Source organism: Ahaetulla prasina, chromosome 1 (assembly GCF_028640845.1).
Source record: "Ahaetulla prasina isolate Xishuangbanna chromosome 1, ASM2864084v1, whole genome shotgun sequence".
In the NCBI taxonomy this organism is placed as follows: domain Eukaryota; kingdom Metazoa; phylum Chordata; class Lepidosauria; order Squamata; family Colubridae; genus Ahaetulla; species Ahaetulla prasina.
Genome location: NC_080539.1, coordinates 157293973 through 157316762, shown reverse-complemented (window position 1 = coordinate 157316762; position 22790 = coordinate 157293973).

Below are 22790 nucleotides of genomic sequence, written 5' to 3'. Positions count from 1 at the left end.
TAATTGTCTACAATACACTGAAAAAAGCTTCTCCAGCTTTGCCTTTGCCACCATTTTGGGGACATACCATCTAATTTCAAAACACACATGTCCCTGATATTATAAATATGCCTAAATATCATTTGCAGAAGAAGACTGAAGTTCTGAAATAGTAGCAACTATCATACATCATTTGAACATTTAAGAACTCCGAAAGATCTACCCATTGTGGTGATAAAAGTCTTGCCTCCACTCTATAATTTGTTATCATTATTTCCACCCTGCATTGTATTGAAACAATGAGTGAAGACCAACACAGATGTGTACTGAATAAGAAACATCAGAAACATAAAGTTCTATATTTAAATGTTTGGGAAGTATCACAGGTTTTTATTTCAAATGTGTACATCTTAAAAACAGCAGTGTCCTAGACATTTCTATTGGTGCAGGTATGATGTGTAGGTACTCCTTCCTTATCTTCACCGTCTTCTTCATGCCGGTGGAAGACATGGGCGCAAATGTGCTTATCCCTTTGTGTGCATGTATTATCTGATTCTACCAATTTAATTGTTATAACTACAAGATTCAGCTGTATGGCTGACTGTACATGCATCTCAAAATGCATGCAAAAGAAAGGTTTGGCTGCAGAAAATAATATGATATGATGCAATCTTCCAGTTCTTATAACTTTCTCCAGGACCTGCCTTGATATCTATCATGAAAGACAATTTGGAACATAACCAGGGCCAATGTACAAGTAATCTTCAACTTACAACAGAATCACATTTTATAAGATAGGTGACTATATAAAAATACAACAAAACAAATAAAATGAGATGGCCAGCAGTATCAAATGGATTTGGCTAGCTCTGTTTTTCTCTCCTCAAACATCTATACTGAAATAGAGTAGAATAGAATAGAATAGAATTTTATTGGCCAAGTGTGATTGGACACACAAGGAATTTGTCTTGGTGCATATGCTCTCAGTGTACATAAAAGAAAAGATACCTTCATCAAGGTACAACATTTACAACACAATTGATGGTCAATATATCAATGAAATGAAGAACCCATTTGAAAAGAACCAGTCAAGTTAAAAAAAAAAGATGGAAGTGAGAATTTGTGTTTTTAAAATAATTCTGCATCGTACATGCTCAAGGTTGTTGCCAGGGTGATAGAAGGAAATTGGGAAGGGAAGGAGGCCTTTTGGGAATAATCTCTCCAATCTCCATGGATAGTCTGGTTCTGTGTTTCTCAACCTTGGCAACTTTAAAGATACCTGGGACTTCAACTCCCAGAATTGCTGGGTGCTGGGAGTTGAAGTCCACATATCTTAAAGCTGCCAAGGTTGAGAAACACTGGTCTAGTTGCTCCTGCTCAGTTTTATTCCTTGGATTTTTTTTGCACCTGTGGTTCTCTCTTCTGCCTTGGCATTTTACACTTATTCATAAGCACTTCATTCCCTCTAATCATGTTCTCACTCAAATACACTCTGTCAGCTAGAGAAAGATTTGCAATGAAAGCAAATATATATTTTACAGCTATAGAATCCAAGTAACCCAGATGGTATTGTGTTTGGGTGTGTGTGTGTGCACTGAGGGAGCTCAGCCAATCTCATTGTACATATGTTGTGCACTGACAATAAAGATTTGAAATTGAAATGGTAAATAGATCCATTTTATATTGACCCATTTGAACCAAGTCCTTGATGCATACAAGTAGATTTATACTCAAAACATCTTTTTTTAGCAAATATGGAAATTAAACCCAAGCAGCTTGTTTATCTAAAGGGGTAGTAGTAAGCAGGCTTTCACAAAAACAAGCCTGACAATATAACACATGGTAGCCATGCTCATTGTTTGAGTTTTGTGTTTTGCTTGACAACTGAGCTGTAAAACAAATCACAAGTATCAATACTGAAATTTTAGTTGCATTCAGTAAAGACCTTGGGTGTTTTATTTTGTGCCTTTTAAATAAAAAAATAGCATATATTCTAAGACAAGTCCAAGATCTTTTTCCTTCTTTATATTATATTATATATACATATATACATATACATACATACATACATACATACATACATACATACATACATACATACATATATATATATATATATATATATATATATATATATATATATATAAATTTAGTTTGAAGCGTATCTAACCAGAAGGTTTGGGAGAAAAGAACCACTTAAAGCAAGGGATGGGAGAGAGACAGAGCGAGCGAGAGCAAAACTGTTCCACTTCATCTCGCAGTGCTGCAATACATCACTCCAATTAAATCCCGTCCAATAAGCAATAGGAGGACGTGTTAAGTAAAATTCATGAGGGCTGAATGCGTGTGAATGAGTCTGCCAATCAGAATCAATGCCACCCATTCATCTGTTCTAACTCCATGGTGATGACAATGAGCTTGAAACCCGGCTTTGTTGTCATCAGCTGTGCCGGAGTTGGTTGGATCAAATGTGTGGGGACATTTAAATCTTCAGCACAGAAGCAACACACAGGATATCTTATTCACCGCTCAAAGAAAAATTGAGGGAAGAGAGGTGCCTTAATCAGCCTTTACATAAAGAATGTAAGATGGGTTCCCTGTGTGAAGGCCACCATTATTTTTCCTAGAGTTTTTTTGTTTGTTTTGAGTCTGGGTTGTTTGCATATATGAGAATGACAGAAACAGAGGCACTGTGCTTTTTATATATCTCTATTCTTTTCTCAGAGGTTCTGCTCCAAAGCAAATTTCCCGGGTGCATTATTGATACAATTGCTGCTAGGATAATTTCACTCAGATTCATTCTCTCTCTCTCTCTCTCTTTCTTTCTCTCTCTCCCCTCCCTCTTTTCTTCTCCCACTCTCTCCTGCCTCCTTTACAGAACTCTTCTGCCAGATGCCAAAGTCTGACTTGTTATGAAGTAGCATTTGTGCTACTCGATCTGCATCCTTGGCTTAGTGGAAATGTAATTTTTTTTTTTAAAAAAAATCTATTTCTTTATCATTTTACAAAATTGCCCTGGTCTCTCTAAACACTGCCGCTATTATTCTTTTGATAAAAGGTATTGTCGCACAATTGCAAAGAAGCAACATTGATGACGTAATTATGAGAAATTCGCTTGTGTAGCTCCTACGTGGTCTTAGCAAATATTACTGGGGTGCCAGCTGCAATAGAAGAAATGTCAACAGCATTATATCAAAACAGTATTAAGAATGATGAAAATCGTAACTATGTTTTGAGTTACTTAAGTGCTTGTGCTTTGGTGACCACCTCTGCAACCAATATGAAAGCCAACAAGAACCACATTGTCATGTTTAGCAGTGAAAACAAAATGATAAAATGGTTAGAAGATGAAATTGTAGTGAGGAAATGCTAGAAACTGTATTTTAAGTATAGTATGATAATTTGAATACTTCCCAATGGAATCACCTGTCCTCTGGAATGATGTCCATTCCCCCCAAAGTTTGATTGTCCCTGACCCTATTGGCATTTCATTAGGGGCATTAAAAACCTATTTTTCCCCTAAGGATTCAGGCCAGGATGTTATATATACCCCTCTTGAGAGACGGTAAGATGTAGTTTGAAGGCCAGATTGTATGGCTGTTTTTAATCTTTTATTATTACAGGAATCCTTGGGTTAAGTGGGTTAAGAACAGCTGACTTATGGACAACCTTAATAACAATTGTTGTTATTATTAGTTGCAAAGTCATGTCCAACCCATTGCAACCCCATGGACAATGTTCCTCCAGGCCTTCCTGTCCTCTACCATCCTCTGGAGTCCATTTAAGATCACGCCTACTGCTTCAGTGACTCCATCCAGCCACCTTTTTCTCTGTCGTCCCCTTCTTCTTTTGCCCTCAATCTTTCCCAGCATTAGGCTCTTCTCCAGTGAATCCTTCTTTCTCATTAGATGGCCAAAGGATTTCAGTTTCATCTTCAGGATCTGGCCTTCTAAACAGCAGTCAGGGTTGATCTCCTCTAGGAGTGACCGATTTGATCGCCTTGTAGTCCAAGGGACTCGCAGGAGTCTTCTCCAGCACCAGAGTTCAAAGGCCTCAATTCTTTGGCGCTCGGCCTTATACTTACAAATAGGTTGCCTATTACTAAAAACAGTGGATAGTATTGTCCTCCCTTGAGCCAATGAACCACTGAAGCCACACGGTGTTTTTTATGAATCGCTGAGGCTGCATGTTTCCACTATTAGGCTGGTTTTCAGTGGTTTCAATGGCTCGTGCAAACACTGCACAACTTCAGTGGTTCACCGGCTCAAGGAACAAAAATGCTGACCACCATTTTTTGAGATAGGCCATCATAAGTACAAGTTCTGACTTGCATACAATATTTGAGTTAAGCACAGACTTGGGAATGGAGCTTCTTAACCCAGAGATTGCCTTGTGTTTTTTGTTGATGTATTATTATTTTTTTACTGTGCTTTTACTGTGGGCAATATGTATGCAGACCAGATTTTTGCCCTTTAGCAAGTCACTGAGGAGTAGATGGATGTGAAAAGGTTTATTGAACAGGTATTGCTTTAGAGATAGCAAATAATAAAGTGAAACGACGTGAATTATGGAATACTTCGCATTATTACGGAGTTGAAATTAGATTGCTGAATGCCCTAAGAGAAGTATGTGATAGAAGTAAAGAATATGCAGAAAACATGGAACATTTTGCAAATTGTTGAATGCTGAGGAGGAAGTAAAACAGAGTGTGTAGTGTCCCTTTTACTGTTTAGTGCATTTATGGAGAACTATAAGAAATGCTTGCGATGGCATCAGTTATTTATGATGGTTGCAGTGGCCTGGGGTCATGTGATCACCTTTTGTGACCTTCTGACAAGCAAAGCCAATGGGGAAGCCAGATTGACTTAACAACCGTATTACTAATTTGACAACTGCAGTGATTCACTTAACAACTATAGCAAGAAAGATAATAAAATGGGGAAAAACTCAACAACTGTCTTGCTTAGTAACAGAAATGCTGGGCTCTGTGGGACTAGCTTTATTCTGTGCATTTGATACACAGGATTTTAAGAGAAAGACTATACTGACTGTGTGACATTCTGTATTTGAAAATATTATATTCGGGGGTGAATTCAAAGTTTGGTCACTTGTAAGTGGATGTTTTAAAATGATTATCTCCACACAAGGGATAAAGTTACTAATTCAAATCCCGTCTTTGGAACTCTTAGAAATGAATGGATTCTTAAGTACTCTGGGAAATTTCTAGATTCTAGAATGGCAATTCTGTTATGGTCTTGAGCTCAAAGGCAAAGGAATACAATTCTCTGCAAGTAGGTTCCCCAAGACTTGAGAGGATGAAAGCTCCAATGGGTTTGGGCAAACAATACCTTGAATCCAGGGGTGAAATCCAGCAGGTTCTGACAGGTTCTGGAGAACCAGTAGCGGACATTTTGAGCAGTTCGGAGAACTGGCAAATACCACCTCTGGCTGGCCCCAGAGTAGAGTTGGGAATGGAGATTTTGCAATATCTTTCCCCTGGAATGGGGAGGGAATGGAGATTTTGCAGTATCCTTCCCCTGCCACACCCACCAAGCCACGCCCACAGAACCGGTAGTAAAAAAAATTGGGATTTCACCACTGCTTGAATCATAAGAGTCTGGGGGAGATGATGTAGGAAAAGAACAAGCAGAGCTGGGAGGGCAGAGATAAGCACATCATTAATTTAGAGTCATTGCATTCCCACAAGCGCTGCAAGTCCAACCCCTTCTGTATTCTGTTAACCATTATCTGGTGCCAATTAGGTGTTGAACTTTAATTGACCACATTCTTGTTTATAGGCTTGAATAAATATCCTTTGGCTAAAACATATGAAGAACACTTGCAGGACCTGGGCATGGCTAGTCTAGTGGAGGACCAGGGGAGACATAATAGCATTGTTCCAATATTTGAGGGTCTGCCACAAAAAAGAGGGGGTCAACCTATTTTCCAAAGCATCTGAAAGCAGGACAAGAAGCCCTGGATGGAAACTGATCAAGGAGAGATCGACCTAGAAGTAAGGAAAAATTTTCTGATAGTGAGAACAGACAACCAATGGAACAGCTTAGCTCCAGAAGTTGTGGGTTCCACATGACTGGAAGCTTTCAAAAAGAGAATGGGCAACCACTTGTCAGAAATGGTACAGGGGCTCCTGCTTGAGCAGGGGGTTGGACTCAATGACCTCCAAGGTCCCTTTCAACTGTTATTCTGTAATTTCTATTCTTTAAATCTTCTTTGCTGCGACCTTACAAATGATCCTGATTCATTGCACCTGACAGATGGGGCAAATGACACAAATATGATGTCATTATATAAATGCTGCAACTCGGACTTGCATGAGATTTTGGCCATCGTTGGTGTTCATGTGTTGTCACTGTAGTTTATTGCAGATGACATTGGGCGGAGTCCATCTGATATGGGACTCCATTTGAGGAAGATGCACATTAGACTTCATAGTATGGTGATGAAAGCAGACTAAAAAAAACCTGGTGGCTTCATAGATCCTCAAAGAACCAAAAGATAATGATCAAGCTAATTCACGTGGAAGAACTCAATCAATGGGTCATATGGCACTTTAGTTTCACGGTCAGCATTTGATAGTTGACAATGATAACAATAACTCGACTCATAAACACATAAATGCAAATTGACTAGATTTAGTGGCATATTATTTCAAGTCAAGTCAAGTAAAGCGTATTAATCAGATTTAATTAATCAGAGTATCTCCCCTAATATAATTATTATTTATAATTTCATGCTTAGGTTTGGTGGGCATCCAATCCCATTTATAAGCCGAGGAATTTTTAGTCATTAGTTATTTAGTCATTTTAATTAGCTTAAAAATCTAAATTGGGTTGGGATTAAAATCAATTTTACAATCCTTGTTCCCAATTGTTGCCTCTGTTGAAATTTAACTGAGAATTTTGTACTTTTCCTTTAAAAATATTGTGTGCGTATGTCTATGGAGATTCTTATCATCCAGGTCATGGTTGTCCCAAAGGTGGTTTTTTCAAGAGGCAACTGGACTTTCTGGCTTTTCTTTGAAGACATTTCACTTCTCATTCAAGAAGCTTCTTCAGCTCTGTGTGCATATGTGTTGCATTTACTCTTTTGTGTAATTTACAGTTGGAACTTGCCTCTGTTTTTATATTTGGCTTGATGGCATAATAGAGTGGACAAGAATTCAGTCCAAAAATCTACACTTTTATAAGTTTGATTTTACAGTTAAGATTATTGGGAAAGATCAGTGGTGGGTTGCTACCGGTTCGCCCTGGATCTTATCTACATAACATAACAACAGAGTTGGAAGGGACCTTGGAGGCCTTCTAGTCCAACCCCCTGCCTAGGCAGGAACCCTACACCATCTCAGTCAGATGGTTATCCAACATTTTCTTAAAAATTTCCAGTGTTGGAGCATTCACAACTTCTGCAGGCAAGTCGTTCCACTTATTAATTGTTCTAACTGTCAGGAAATTTCTCCTTAGTTCTAAGTTGCTTCTTTCTTTGATCAGTTTCCACCCATTGCTTCTTGTTCTACCCTCAGGTGCTTTGGAGAACAGCCCGGCTCCCTCTTCTTTGTGGTAACCCCTGAGATATTGGAACACAGATCTCTCTAAGTTTATTGAAATTAGCTCTCTTAAAGTCCAAGACTCTAGTTTGACTTTGTTCTACTACTTGTATTTGCTTAATGTCGAATTCCAATATTGCGTGGTCACTTGCCCCCAAGGTTCCTGTAGCTTCAACACCTTCTATCATTTCATCTCTGTTAGTGAGAATTAAGTCCAGTATGGCTGATCCCCTTGTCGCCTTCTCTATTTTTTGGGAAACAAAGTTGTCTGCTAGGTTTGTTAGGAACCTGTTGGATCTTCCACTTGGTGCAGAGTTTGTTTCCCAGTTGATGTCAGGGTAGTTAAAATCCCCCATTACTACTGTGATGTGCTTCCTACATACCTTAGTTAGCTGACTAGCAAAAAGTTCATCTACTTCCTCTGTTTGGTTGGGTGGCCTATAGTATAGACCTATGGCAATATCGTTTTTCACCCCTTTTATATTGACCCAAATACATTCAAGATGATTTTCATCATTGCTGTGCTCTATTTCTGTAGAGATGTAGTTATTTCTTATATATAGTGCAACTCCACCTCCTTTTTTATTTGGTCTATTTCTTTTAAATAATTTATATCCCTCTAGTTGTATGTTCCATTTGTCAGTTTCATCCCACCAAGTAATGGCAACAATATCATATCTGCCCTCATTTACTTGAATTTCTAATTCACCCTGTTTATTCCTCATACTCTGTGCATTGGTGTATAGACATTTGAGTCCATTTGGATTGACCTTGTGTTTACTGTCTATATAACCTGTGTTTACTGCCCCTACTTTCTTGCCACCTGTTGGTTTAGTGCACATGGTACGGCACTCACTGTTAAATGCTTGGTTTTGCTTGATAGCAGGGCTGTTAGTCTTACCCATACAGACATCTATGTTACATGCACTTATAACCCTTTTAGTTTTCGATTGGCAAACTAGTAGCCTAGACATCTCTGCGTATGCTCAGAAGCTTCTGCGCATGAAAGCATGCACCCACGAGCAAAGTGGTGGCAACGGAATTTGAATCCCACTGCTGGGAAAGATGTATTAAACTTGGATATCTAAAATGATATGAGTTGATGATATTAATCTTAGACATCTCAGAAATATGGATCATTTTTTCTATGCGCATGTAGAATAGAAAGAACATCAATTGTTTTGTTTTTTTCAAGTAATTTGGACTCAGTGTGTCAATCCATCAAAGGTGGCCTGTGGATCCAATGTCTTCCCATGCATTCATAATCAAGTGGATTAGCGGAGTGGATTGCTTTATGAAGATATAAATAATTTTAATGCAGTAGTAACGAGAAAACAGTTGACAACAGTTGATATTTATGAGAATGGCTATTTTTTATTTATGAGAATGGTTATTTTTATTTATGAGAATGGCTATTTTTAAGAGACTTATAGAAGAATGAAAACTTTGTAACATTAGTCCTTAATAACACTCTAGTGGGATCATTTTACATTCAAGGTACATTTATACAAGGGAATGACAATATCTAACAAGGCTGAATGGACAAATAATTACAAAGTTTCCACAAATTAAATATATATTCTTTGTTCATAATTTGTTGAAGTTGGGCCCACTAGCTATTGTCATCAAAGATAAAAATGATGATGGTCATAACACAAAATCATGATAGGAAAATATTTATTCCATAACTGCCAGCTCACAGTGTTTCTGCTAAATATAAGCGATCCTAAACCAGTATTCCATCCCTTAGTAGTCTAATCTCATGATGAGTGCTAATAATAACTCATTTCTCAATCTGTGTAAAAGAATGTGAGTGAATGCATTATAATATGATTTATTTAACTGATCCCTTACGCCTTGCCTGCTGTCGGCTCTGGATTGCTTCTCCAGTGATGCCTTTCTTATCTATAGAGAAATTATGTCCCAAATAATCTGCAAATTCTGTTGACAATGACATGTTTGGGAGCCCACTCAGATTCAAGGAAACTGCCATTGTAACTTGGAACAAAATCATGCTTTAGGCATTTTATGCACACGTACTCATAGAAAAATCGCAGTGCCTAATGTAGCTCTCAACCACAATATAAATCAGTCTACCAGCTCTCAAATTTAATCAGGTCAAATCACTTCCCTTTATTCTACCCAAGACCACAAATGCTCTTTCCCAATAAATTATGACAAAAATAAGTGATTGATGCACCCCAGCCTGAAAAATATTGATGTTTAAATTTTTTTCCAGCAATGGTGGGAGTTCCCTTTTTATATAGGATTTATTTATGAAAGACTGTAAGAAGAAATACCCCAAACCTGATGCTTGCCCTTGAAGTGGTTTTGAAAGGTTTCCTTGCAGTTAACATGACCATACCTGTTAAATTCGGGCAATAACGAGGCAGGAGACCAGGATAGTGACAACAGCTCTTTACTATATGGTGAACCCAGCAGCCAGTGCTGGGAAAAACCTCTCTTTATATACAGTTTAGCCGGAGGCTTCAACCAATCAGCAACGTGCTATTTTCCCGCCAAAACTTTTAAAGATACATTACACTCCTTCCCTCCCAGAAAACACTTTACCAATATTTGCATAAAATTAGCATCTTATTTTTCTACGTAATCACGCAGGTAGACTGGGCGTCTCCTGACTCTTTCGGACCTGCGCAATTCACTTTCTGGGAGTGAGTCGAGCTGACCGGAGGGACTGTTTGTTCCTCTCAGCTCCTCCTCTAGGCCATCCGGCCCTGGATTATTTGTAGAGTCGTCCCTGCTGTCTTCAGGATGGGCCGGTTGGTGTCGCTGGACCTTCTGGAACTCAGATAAGTCTCGCGTTTGCCTCGGGTTTGAGTCAGTTGTGGAGTCATTCGTTGGGTAGTCAGGGCCTGTTTCGTCTGTTTCTGATTTACCGGTTATGCGTTTCCTTATCTGGTCTATGTGGCGCTTCCATACCCGGCCATCCTCTATCTCTACTAGGTATGATTTTGGTCCTGTTATCTCTAGGATTTTTCCTGTTACCCAGGTCGGACCCTCGCTGTAGTTGTGTGCCCACACTAGGTCGCCTACTGCCATCCCTCTTGTTTTACCCTGTACCCCTTTGTAACCGTCTGGTGTGTAGTTTGGGTTTAAACGGTCTAGTGGGCACCTGAGCTTCCGACCCATTAATAACTCTGCCGGGCTTCTGCCAGTTGTGACACAGGGGGTTCTGTGTTGGACGGCCAGGAAGGTATCGATTTTTGTTTGCCAGTCGCCTGGCCTGATTCTGGACAATGCTTCTTTTGCGCTCCGAACGGAACGTTCTGCAAGGCCATTCGTCGCAGGGTGGAAAGGCGCCGAGAGGACATGCCGGATGCCCTCTTCTGCTAAGTACCCTTCGAACTAGGTTGCCGTGAATTGCGGGCCGTTGTCGGAGACTAACGTGTCGGGCAACCCGTGGGTTACAAATAGGTGCCGTAGGACTGAAATCACGGCATCGGCTGTCATGGATCTCATGAGAATGATTTCCAGCCATTTGGAGTAGGCATCGACTACTACCAGAAAGGTTTGGCCGTGGAAGGGGCCGGCAAAATCGATATGGATCCTAGACCAGGGGCCCTGGGGTCTCTCCCATTCCCGAATAGGGGCCGTTGGGGGTAGCGGTCTGGACTCCTGGCAGGCCTGGCATTTCCCTACCCTTTCAGCAATTTCCGAGTCCATTAAGGGCCACCACACATAGCTTCTCGCTAGACCCTTCATTCTCACGATCCCTGGGTGGCCTTCGTGAAGGAGATCCAATACCTTTTTCCTCAATTTCTCCGGGATCACCACTCGATCCCCCCATAGCAGGCACCCCCCTTGAGCTGAGAGTTCCCCACGTTTTTTTACAAACTCTTTAAAACGCTCGCCCGGCGCAGCGGGCCAACCTCTTTGTACCCAACCAATTACAGTTCTTATTGTAATGTCCTTGTACGACGCCCGAGCCACCTCTTTGGATGTGACTGGGCCAGAGTCCAAAGAGTCAATTAGCAGAACTGGTATCCCCGGGGTGGGGTCTTCGATAGTCTCTGGTAACGGGCATCTGCTCAGGGCGTCTGCATGCCCTAATTCCTTCCCTGGCCGGTGTAGTAATTTGTAAGAATACGCTGCCAGGAAGATAGTCCATCGGGTCAGTCTGGGCGAAAGTGCCACGGGCGTTGGGCGGTCGCCTGCCAACAGACCTAGCAAGGTCTATGGTCCGTGATGATTTCAAAATCACGACCAAATACATATTCATGGAATTTCTTTACTCCGGAGACTATAGCCAAGGCTTCCTTATCAAGCTGGCTATAATTCCTTTCAGTTGATGACATGGTTCGGGAGTAATATGCAATAGGGGCTTCTGTGCCATTTGGTAACCTGTGGCTGAGCACAGCCCCCACCCCATAGGGAGATGCATCGCAGCTTAACACTAATGGCAGCGTGCCATTGTATTGGATAAGGAGGCTATCACTCTATAGGAGATTCTTTACCCCTTCGAATGCCCTAGCTTCCGCCTTTCCCCAAGACCATGCAGCCGTCTTTGCTAGTAATTTATGCAGCGGCTCGGCTACTGTTGCCTTATTCCTTAAGAATACCGCGTAGAAGTTGACCAGACCTAAGAATGCCTGTAACTCCGTTTTGTTCTTTGGAACCGGGGCCTTCCTGATGGCCCGTACCTTGCTCTCAGTAGGGTGAATTCTGTCTATCCGGTAGCCCAGGAATTCCACAGACTCAACCCCGATCTGGCATTTGTTCAGTTTAACTGTGAGACCGCAGACCGGAAAATGCCCAAAACTTTTCGCAGCCTTACCCTAATTCCTCTAGATTCTCAGCGGATACCAGTACATCGTCAAAGTATGGTACCACCCTGGTAGGCCCTGCAATAGCCGCCCATTAGGTTCTGAATAACCCTGGAGCCACACTAACCCCAAACTGTAACCGGGTGCACTTAAAAGCCCTCTGTGAGTCACAATTGTCTGCGCTCGGCTGTGCTGCTATCTACGGGCAGCTGTTGATAGGCTTGGGCCAAGTCTAGCTTGGCAAAACTTGCCCTTGCCCCATTGAGTGCAGTAAGTGCTGTACCACCGGACGGGTAAGCACTCTTTTGCAATGCTTTGTTAAGCGTTGCCTTATAGTCAGCGCAAATCCGGACCGACCCGTCCGGTTTGACTGGGGTGACTATAGGGGTCTCCCACTTAGCATGGTCAATTGGCACTAGAATTCCCTGGTTTACTAGCTTGTCCAGTTCCCGGTCAATCCTGGGCTTTAGGGCGAACGGGACCCTCCTAGCCTTTAGACGGATAGGGGCAACTTGGGGGTCTAAGTTAAAAGAGATAGGGGTCCCCGTGTACTTGCCCAGGCAGTCTCTGAAAACGTCCCCAAATTCTTTCACGAGTGCGTCTTTGAGGTTGACTTCATTTCTGAAGATTCCAGTCACTCCCATGCCCAATGCTCGGAACCAGTCCAGTCCCAACAAGCTTGGCAGGGTCCCATCGACTATGGTGATGGGCAGGGTTTTCTTGTATTGTCCATACTCGACGTGGACGGACGTTACCCCTCGAACAGGGATGCGATTCCCTTGGTAGTCTTGTACCTTTAATTTCTGTGTTTTCAGCTTGCGCTTTGCGATGGCGGGTAAGGCTTTCACGAGAGTGTCCCAGGACACTCTGGTTGGTCAGTTTGAATTTTTGGCGGGACGGTTGGGGTGCTCGACAGACCTGTGCTAGGTGCCCCTTCCTTTCGCACCGCCGACAAGTGGCATCCTTAAACCTGCATTGTTGTCGTTGGTGTTGCCCTCCGCAACTCGCGCAGTCACCCCGGTTTTCTTTCTCTGGCCTTCCGGTGTGGAAGACTCCTTCCTCCTCCTCACCGTCCGATTCGGCCTGGACCTCTTCATTGTGGACCGGGGTTGATTTCGCACCAGCCATTGGTGCGACCTGCTTTTGTAGGGTTTCCGCCGCTTGGGTAGACATCTCGTGAGCCCTGGCTTCGTCCAAGGCGTTTGCCAGCGTTAGGTTGCTTTTAGACAGCAGCCGCCTCCACAAACGGATGTCCCTGACCCCGCGGATGAGTTGCTCCAGCAATGCCTCATCCAAGTCTCGGTACTCGCTATGTTTTGAGGCTTTCCTCAGGGCGGCCATGTATGCGCTGATGGACTCGCCCTCTTGCTGTCTGCACTCCCCGAATTCGAACCGTTGCACGTACTTGGACGGCGTTGGTGCATAATGGGCTTTCAATAGAGTCTGCAGAGTTTGCCACGGTACCGACTGTACCGGCGTTGGCTCCCCCAGGGATTCTGCGGTGTCGAAAACTTCTGGACCGCAGTGGCTCAGGAAATACGCTCGTTTCCTGTTGTCTGAAACTCCTTGAAGTTCGTTCGCCTCGAGGAAACACTCGAAACGAGCCATGTATGACCCCCATTTTTCCTTAGCTGGGTCGAATGGTGCTGGCGGTGTGTAGCCGGACATCGCTGCTTTCCGCCCCTTGTTTGCTGGGTTCGCGTCTTCCTGGTGAGTTCAGCTCTTTTCCTGGCGCTCTTAGCCTCGAGATCCCATCCTCGTCGCCAGTGTTAAATTCGGGCAATAACGAGGCAGGAGACCAGGATAGTGACAACAGCTCTTTACTATATGGTGAACCCAGCAGCCAGTGCTGGGAAAAACCTCTCTTTATATACAGTTTAGCCGGAGGCTTCAACCAATCAGCAACGTGCTATTTTCCCGCCAAAACTTTTAAAGATACATTACAATACCAATCCAAAGAAAGAAGAATGGCTAATCCCCATTCCAGAAACTGGCTACCTTTCAATGCTTCAAGCATTGGTGGGTTTCAAATTTTTTTACTACCGGTTCTGTGGGCATGGCTTGGTTGGCGTGGCATTGCTTGGTGGGCATGGGTTGGTGGGTGTGGTAGGGAAGGATACTGCAAAATCCCCATTTCCTCCCAATCAGCTGGGACTTGGGTGGCAGAGAATAGATGGGGGTGGGGCCAGTCAGAGGTGGTATTTGCCAGTTCTCTGAACTACTCAAAATTTCCACTACTGGTTCTCCAGAACTGGTCAGAACCTGCTGAATACCACCTCTGCCTTCAAGGTAAGCCAGGACAGGAAACAGACTTTATAAGAAATATTGGAATTATTCTTTATTGCGACAGCTATACAGTGGAAGCAGAATCTTGAAAGCCTGACAGTGTTTTCCTTTCTCTTGCTTTTATATCAAAGAGAGTCAAGACAGGGTCACTTTAAATTTCTTTTCTCACATGTTCTTTCCTTCGCAGACTTTATTCATATTTTGCTAAAGGAAACCACTTTCCTTCGCCAAGGTCATTTCTATGGTGCTCTGCACTACCTTGCTTAAGAAATACAGAGGACAAGAGGGCAGACTGACACCTGAAAACAGAATCATAACCTTAACCCTAATCCTAACCCAGCTAGCCTGGAAAATTTGGAGGCCCTCAGCAGGCTGTCTCTTAGGGCAGAAGTGGCTGCAAAAACCTAGCTGGCCGTGGCAAATTCTTCCTGGAGCCTGGAGGCAATGGGTTGGTTAATCTTCACCCGTGGGGCATGTGAAGCTGCTTGTGGGCTGCATGTTGTTCCATTTTATGACCTTTCTGGCCACAGTTGTTAAGCGAATCACTTGAGTTGTTACGTTAGTAATATGGTTAAATGAATCTGGCTTCCCCATTGATTTTGCTTATTAAAAGGCTGCAAAAGATGATTTAGAATAGAATAGAATATCAGAGTTGGAAGGGACCTTGGAGGTCCTCTAGTCCAACCCCCTGCCCAGGCAGGAAACCCTACATCATTTCAGACAAATGGCTATCCAACATTTTCTTAAAAATTTCCAGTGTTGGAGCATTTACAATTTCTGGAGGCAAGTTGTTCCACTGATTAATTGTTCTGTCAGGAAATTTCTCCTTAGTTCTAAGTTGCTTCTTTCCTTGATCAGTTTCCACCCATTGCTTCTTGTTCTACCCTCAGGTGCTTTGGAGAATAGCCTGACTCCCTCTTCTTTGTGGCAACCCCTGAGATATTGGAACACTGCTATCATGTGCTCCCTTAGTCCTTCTAGGTGTGATCATATGACCTTGAAACACAGTAACGGTCATAAGTATGAACCAGTTGCCAAGCATCTGAATTTTGATCACATGATCATAGGAATGCTTCAAAGGTTATAAGTGTAAAAAATGATCATAAGTCACTTATTTTAGCACCATTGTAACTTTGAACGGTCACTAAATGAACTGTTGTAAGTTGAGTATTACCAGTAATTCAAGGATCTCCATTGGACTAGAAATGTTTCCTTCCTTTTCTCTTCAACACGAAGCTGTACATTTCTATTAAACCCTTCAGGGCATTGTTAAGTTTAGAAACAAATTGCAGAAAATATCTGGCATGTTAAGCCAAGACTATGTTTTAGTTAGAGCAAAGTGCAGAACTTGAGCTTCCATGTTTTGATTACCATCTGCAAGACAGCCTCAAACACAGTTAAAAACCTAAACCGGAATTCTTTTTATTAGGCATTATAGAAGGCTAATATAACAAGAATACGATTTATCTAATATTACATATATCAACAGCAGCAAGATTGGCCTTTGCTCAAAAATGGAAAAACAAAGAGATCCCCACAGAAGAAGTGCTAGCCAAACTCCTTACTTGTGCAGAAATGGACAGACTAACCTTGGAACTTAAAGATAAGAGTGAATCAGCTACTATGAAATCTGGACTAAATTTTATGAATGGCTGAACAAGAGGAGGAATGCTGGGATAAAGGATTATTGAATGTTTAGAAATTTTTAGAAGTGTTTATGTTAATTTTCTATGCTAGATATGATTGTATTGAGTATTGATGTAGCCGTCACAGAGGAAATAAGTTATATATTTGAAAAGTAATAAGATTAGGAAGTGTATTATCCATAAAATTTGATGACAATGTTTAAACCGGAGATGTCAAACCATGTCCATTGTTTTTAATTTGTATTATTAATAAAAAAAAAACTTTTTAAAAAAAATAAAATCATAATTTTCATGATTACAGCTTAAAAAGTGTGGAAATCATTAAAGAGGTGGTTGGATACTAATCACATGAAATACATTTGCTATAATTGTTAATTGGTTAACAATTGGGGCGGCATTTTATATTAGGCATGTAGACTTAATAAAATAATTTAATACTTAACTGCACAAACAACACGTGTAAACAAGGTAAATGCATACAATTTACAGTGAATTATAAAACAAATTAGTCACGGTTAGTTTTTGTCTTGATTCTGCTTATTATTTGGGAGAGCAGTTCTCAGCATGCTACTCGGAGGCCAAGTGAGATAAGTTGCACATCCCGAGGGCTGCATGATTTATGAACCCAGTAATTGTCTTTTTAAATAAGACAGGGCAGAGTTTGTTCTTCATGATCCTGAGGCAGAAGGCACAGCCTCAGAATCAGGAGAGGCAGACTTAAGTAATTATATACACCAGGCTTTTGAAAAGGAAGGGGGTCTTCTTTTTTCCAATACAGTTACAACATTTCGAAAAGCAGCACATTTAGGATATAATTCTAAGACAGGAGGTGTCAGGGTCAACCGGGCAGCTCATTCTTCAGCAGGTGCTCCGAAATCTGCACCTGAAACAATTATGCCGCTTACCTAATATTACATTGAAAGAGTGTGACATTTGGATCAGTAAAGGAAAAAAAAATGTAGATCTAGATTGATATCCAAACCGAGGGCAATGGAAGTAGAGATCCATGGAAATGTTAACATGGACTTGCCTGGTCTGTTGAAAAGTGTCGGGTGGCACGTGAGAGTATTTAGTCTCTATTTAAAGCCTATTTATTCCATTTATTGATATATTTTATTTTATATTTTATATTATTTATATTTATTTATTTTATATAAAATAAAATATTTTATTTTATTTATTGATATATCACATTTAGAAAACTCCCATTTCCTTAGGAGAACAACTCTGGGTGATAGGAATGAGTCTGGGAGGCTATTTGAGGGACCTTTGTGGTTTTGTCTACACATCCCATTAGTTGCAGCAGAAGCGGTGTGTTCTGGGTCCTGTCCAGTGGTGGGTTTCTATCGGTTCGCCCCGGTTTGGGCCGTGGGAGGCGCCACCTACCCACCCAGATGTCATCACAGATACTCTGCACATGCGCAGAAGCACTGTGTGTGAGTGGTGCAAGCGCGTGCATGCACGTGTTCCCAGTTCCAGACTGGTAGTGAAGGTATGTGGAAACCATTATTGGTTCTGTCTGCTAGGAAGTTCCACCTGTGAGACTCAGGAGATACTCTGCAGATGTCCCTCTGGAACATCATTCAAGGTGGTGCAATGGTTAGAATGCAGTACTGCAGGCTACTTCTATTGACTGCTGGCTGCCTGCAATTTGGCAGTTCGAATCTCACCAGGCTCAAGGTGGATTCAGCCTTCCATCCTTCTGAGGTTGGTAAAATGAAGACCCAGATTGTTGGGGGCAATATGGTGACTCTGTAAACCGCTTAGAGAGGGCTGTAAAAGCACTATGAAGCGGTATATAAGTGCTATTGCAATTGCTATCATTCCCTCTGAAGCAAGGCCCGTCTCTGTTAGTCTTCCAGAAGGTTTTGAAAATATGGTTCATCCATCAACCGTGGATGGGGATCTCATGGCGAACCTGCAAAGTGGCTGAATGAATCCTCTCACTAACTTGGGATATATATTTTTTTACATTTTAATTCCTTTATGTATTTATATTTTATTTATGTTATTAACATAAATAAAATGTTTTTGTGCCCCCTGTTTTTGTGACATGGCTTTAATTGCTATTTTAATTGCTTGTAAACCACCCAGAGTCACCTTTGTAAGGTGGGTAACTATATAAAGTTGCTAAATAAATAAAATCAACATTTCAGGTCCTTCCTACATCTTGGGCAGCTTCTAGAACTCGATAACAGCACTGCTTGCAACTCAGTTTCTTTCCAGTTCTGATATTTTTAAAATTCATGTTAGAAAGAGAGGCCTAGAAATCCTCCCAAAATGACAGATGGTATCATGCAACCATTCTTGTTGCAATGCCAAAATAGCGCTAGCACTTAGCCTTATATACCACTTCACAGTGTTTTACTTCATAGCCCTCTGTAAGTGGTTCACAAAGTGGGCATATTGCTCCCAACAATTTGGCTCCTCATTTTACAGACCTCGGCAGGATGGAAGGGTGAGTCAACCTTGAACTGGTCAGGGTCGAACTGCTGGCAGTTGGCAGAATTAGCCTGCAATACTGCATTCTAACCACTGTGCCACCAGGGCTTTTAGTGGAACTTTTCTTGCTAGTTGCAAATGTGCAGAAGAGGCTGGACTGCAAAGTTCAAAATTCAACAAATTGTTTTGTCTGTCATGGGTTCCATTGGGAGGGTACTATTTTACTTTGAGATGGAACCGATTCAATAGAGAGAAGCAGAACATTAGGGTAGCACATTTTCACAGATGAGAGGGTAACACTTTAATTTAGTGATGGGGAAAACCCACCCAAAAAAAGAGGGAGTGGGGAATACCTGGTTTTTTACTCCTTGCAGTCATGCATTCATTTTCTATATCAGCTCAGCAGATCAGAAAAGCAATTTCCTTTGAGGAGCTAATTCAGGCTATTCTCAAACAATGAACCTAGTATTATCATGTCACTAATGAAACTGATCACTTTCAATTTGTTCTGCACCTTTAGAAAGAAAGGGAAAAATATTCCTATATAGCATGTGCTTATTGAATTAAAATATGCAACACTGCATATAAAGTCTGAAAATTTTATGCACTTCACACACAAGTTCCATGGTTTGAAGAGCCCAATTTTCAAGTAATTTTATAGGAGGAGAATGGATTTTTATTATCTATCTATCTATCTATCTATCTATCTATCTATCTATCTATCCATCCATCTGAGGTTTTCGCGGGTGTTTGTATGTAGGTCTTTGATTATTCGGGTTTTCTCCCATGTAAAATTGGAAGTGTCTTGGCGACGTTTCGACGAAGTCTCATTCGTCATCTTCAGGCTTCAGCTTCGTGCTTCTGGAAGCAATGCTGGAAGCAAGAAGATCACGAATGAGACTTCGTCGAAACGTCGCCAAGACACTTCCAATTTTACGCAGGAGAAAACCCGAATAACCAAAGACCTACATACAACATATATATATATATATATATATATATATTCATATTCACATAGTATGTTAAGTACTATGTACACCGCCCTGAGTCCTTCGGGAGAAGGGCGGTATAGAAATCAAATAAATAAATAAATAAATAAATAAATAAATAAGTCTGTGTCTGTAATTGTGTATGTGTGTGAGTCAGTATTGAAATCCTAATTTTTATACTACTGTTTCTGTGGGCGTGACTTGGTGGGTGTTGTGTGGCCGTGGCTTGGGGGCCGTGGCAGGGGAAGGATACTGCAAAATCTCCATTCCCACCCGACTCTGGGGCCAGGCAGAGGTGATATTTGCCAGTTCTCCGAACTGCTCAAAATTTCCGCTACCAGTTCTCCAGAACCTTCAAAACCTGCTGGATTTCACCCCTGGTGTGAGTGCTTACACAGACAACATTTGCTGATACTGGGTCTGCCAGCTGTCATAGAAATTTATGTCCAATACCTCTGAAGACATCACTATGGACAAGGCCAACATTTTGACAGAATTGTAAATACAGAAAAAACCTCTTTTCCCCCCCATTTTTATAGGTGTATACTTTGTTTTTTGAATAACACAAAGGTAGCAACTTGCAACATTTCTATTAAAAATTGATCCTATTGAGTTCATTAGGAATTCTCCTAGGCGAGGAGCCTATATTTTACCTCTAATGAATATCCTATGGAAAAGATCTCCAGATATGTTGAACTGTCACCCTCAATCAGGTGAATAACAAGATGAGGCAAGCTGCCCAGTCTAACTGATAACTCTGTGGATTGTAGTTAACATTTCTGCTAACATTGGCTAAGGAAAGTCTTTTCATATGGTTCAATAAATTCACATAGAAGTTCATGTTTGAAGTTCTCATAGAAAAATTGGATATAGAAGAAGGAATGGCAGAACCTGAGGGTTGAATGAACTTAGTCCAACTCCTGTTGAATTCTGTGGACTCTTATCTACCTCCAAACAGGTGCTAATTATAGGCATGAGTAGCAGTAAATCAGTTTAATTGCTCTTTCACTTTTGGGCTTGATGTTAGAAGAACAATTTTCTGAAACTGTGAGGAGATGCAGGTCATACAGTATACCGAACTTACTTATTGAATTAACCCATCTGTGCCATCAACTCTTCAAAAGCCACTTAAAAAGTCCTAAGGAAAAGTAAAAGCTAATCAAGTTTAGCATACGATGCAACTATCTTGGTTAAACATGTTGTAAATTTTACTGGATTACATAGACAGCTGGCCAGTTTCGTTGCAGAACTTTAGGAAAATTAATATTTGAATCGGCATTATATACATTTACCAAATACATCTAGATAAGTTATGGGCTTGTGAGGCCTTTTAGTAGAGTTGGTATCTGTCGTTGTCTTTTCTGATATTTTCAGCTGCGATGAAATTTATGGTGAGGGATAGTGAGGCTTAGCCTCAGGCACGCCAAGGTTCAAAATTATATTTAGTTATGAACTCAGAGGTGCTGTAGCAAAACTGCATCACAGTTTGTCCATCACTGTTATAGCTGTTCATGAAATGAAGAATGCCTCATAGAAATAAAAGACAGATTTGCCTCAGTTGGAAAAAGTAAAAGAGTACAGGAAGGAATATAGCTTTTTAAAACTTCTGCCGCTATGAGTCAGCCCTTTTCTGAGCTCATATATTTCACTAAGCCAGGGGTCAGCAACCTACTGCTCTGGAGCCGCATATGGCTCCTTCACCCCTCTGCTACAGCTCCCTGTCGCTCAAAAAGCGTCACAACTGCCAATGTGCGACACCCGCCGGCATGTAATTTATTGAGCTTTTTGACCCCCGGTAGGCCAACCATGGATAAATCCAAGAAAAGAAAAGTTTCAGAAGAAAACAGAATGTTTAATTCAACTAAATATGCTAGTTTCGTGGCCGCTCAAGAAATAGTCAGGCACAGGAAAGGTTTGTGGCTCCCAGTGTTTTCTTTTCTGTGGGAAACGGGTCCAAATGGCTCTTTGAGTGTTTAAGATTGCTGACCCCTGCACTAAGCCATCTAAGTCACCCTAAGCCAAGGGTCTATAACCCTCGGTTTGTGGACCAGCACTGGGCTGTGACATGCCAGAAACTGGGGCACACAAACAAGCAAAACCCCATCCTTGGGATGCAGGCAGCACATGAAACTACGCCCCCTCCGGTCCATGGAAAAACCTCTCCGTGGAACTGGTTGCTGGTGCCCAAAAGTTTGGCGGCCACTGCCCCAAGCTACTAAGTTTTAAGATATGGTTTACTGAATAAACCACAGTGGCAAAGTTCACATAACACTCTAAAGTCAGGGATGTCAAACTTGTGTCATCATGGCGGCATCACATGATGTATCGCGACTTTTTTTCTCTTCACTAAACTGGGCGTGGGTGTGGTCAGTACATGACACATCCAGCCTGCGGGCCACGAGTTTGATAGCCCTGCTCTAAGGCTGTCATATCTGTAATTGTATCTATAATTAGATTTGGGTGGTCAACAGCTGCATTCCCACAAGAAAACCCATTTTGGATTAGTAGATTGTATAAACCAAGCCAAAAACTTCCCGCTATTTAGATCTGAAGTGGGAATCGGAACAATTGGAGGCTGGAAAACACAGAATTTCTGTCTATTGAGGAGACAGGATGCAGTGGGGAAATGTATGGTAGAAAGCAGGCAAAGATATTGTCATATTAATATGGCCTAGATCAGGGTGTTTTGTGAGTATGCTTTGCATAGCATAATAATAAAATAGTTATTATTTTAGAGGTTACATTCCAAGTTTGGTTTTGTTATCTTCCTCAAAGTATTGGGAGACTGCACTTGATGATTTTCAGCAGCTGTGGTTGTGTGAGTCTGCAAAGGCTGGTTTGAAAGCTGCATATACTGTATGTATGTGTGTACATACATGTACATACATACATACATACATACATACATACATACATACATACACACGGCTGCAACAGTGGATCTTAAATTGCCAATCTACCTTAATCAGAATGAAACATGAAAGGAAAGTAGAAACTGGATTGTGGATAGATATAACTCCCTTTTTTCTATGGTGCATCTAATCATCACCTAATAAACAAAGGAATATATAACTGTCCTTTTTAATTTTATTTTAATTAA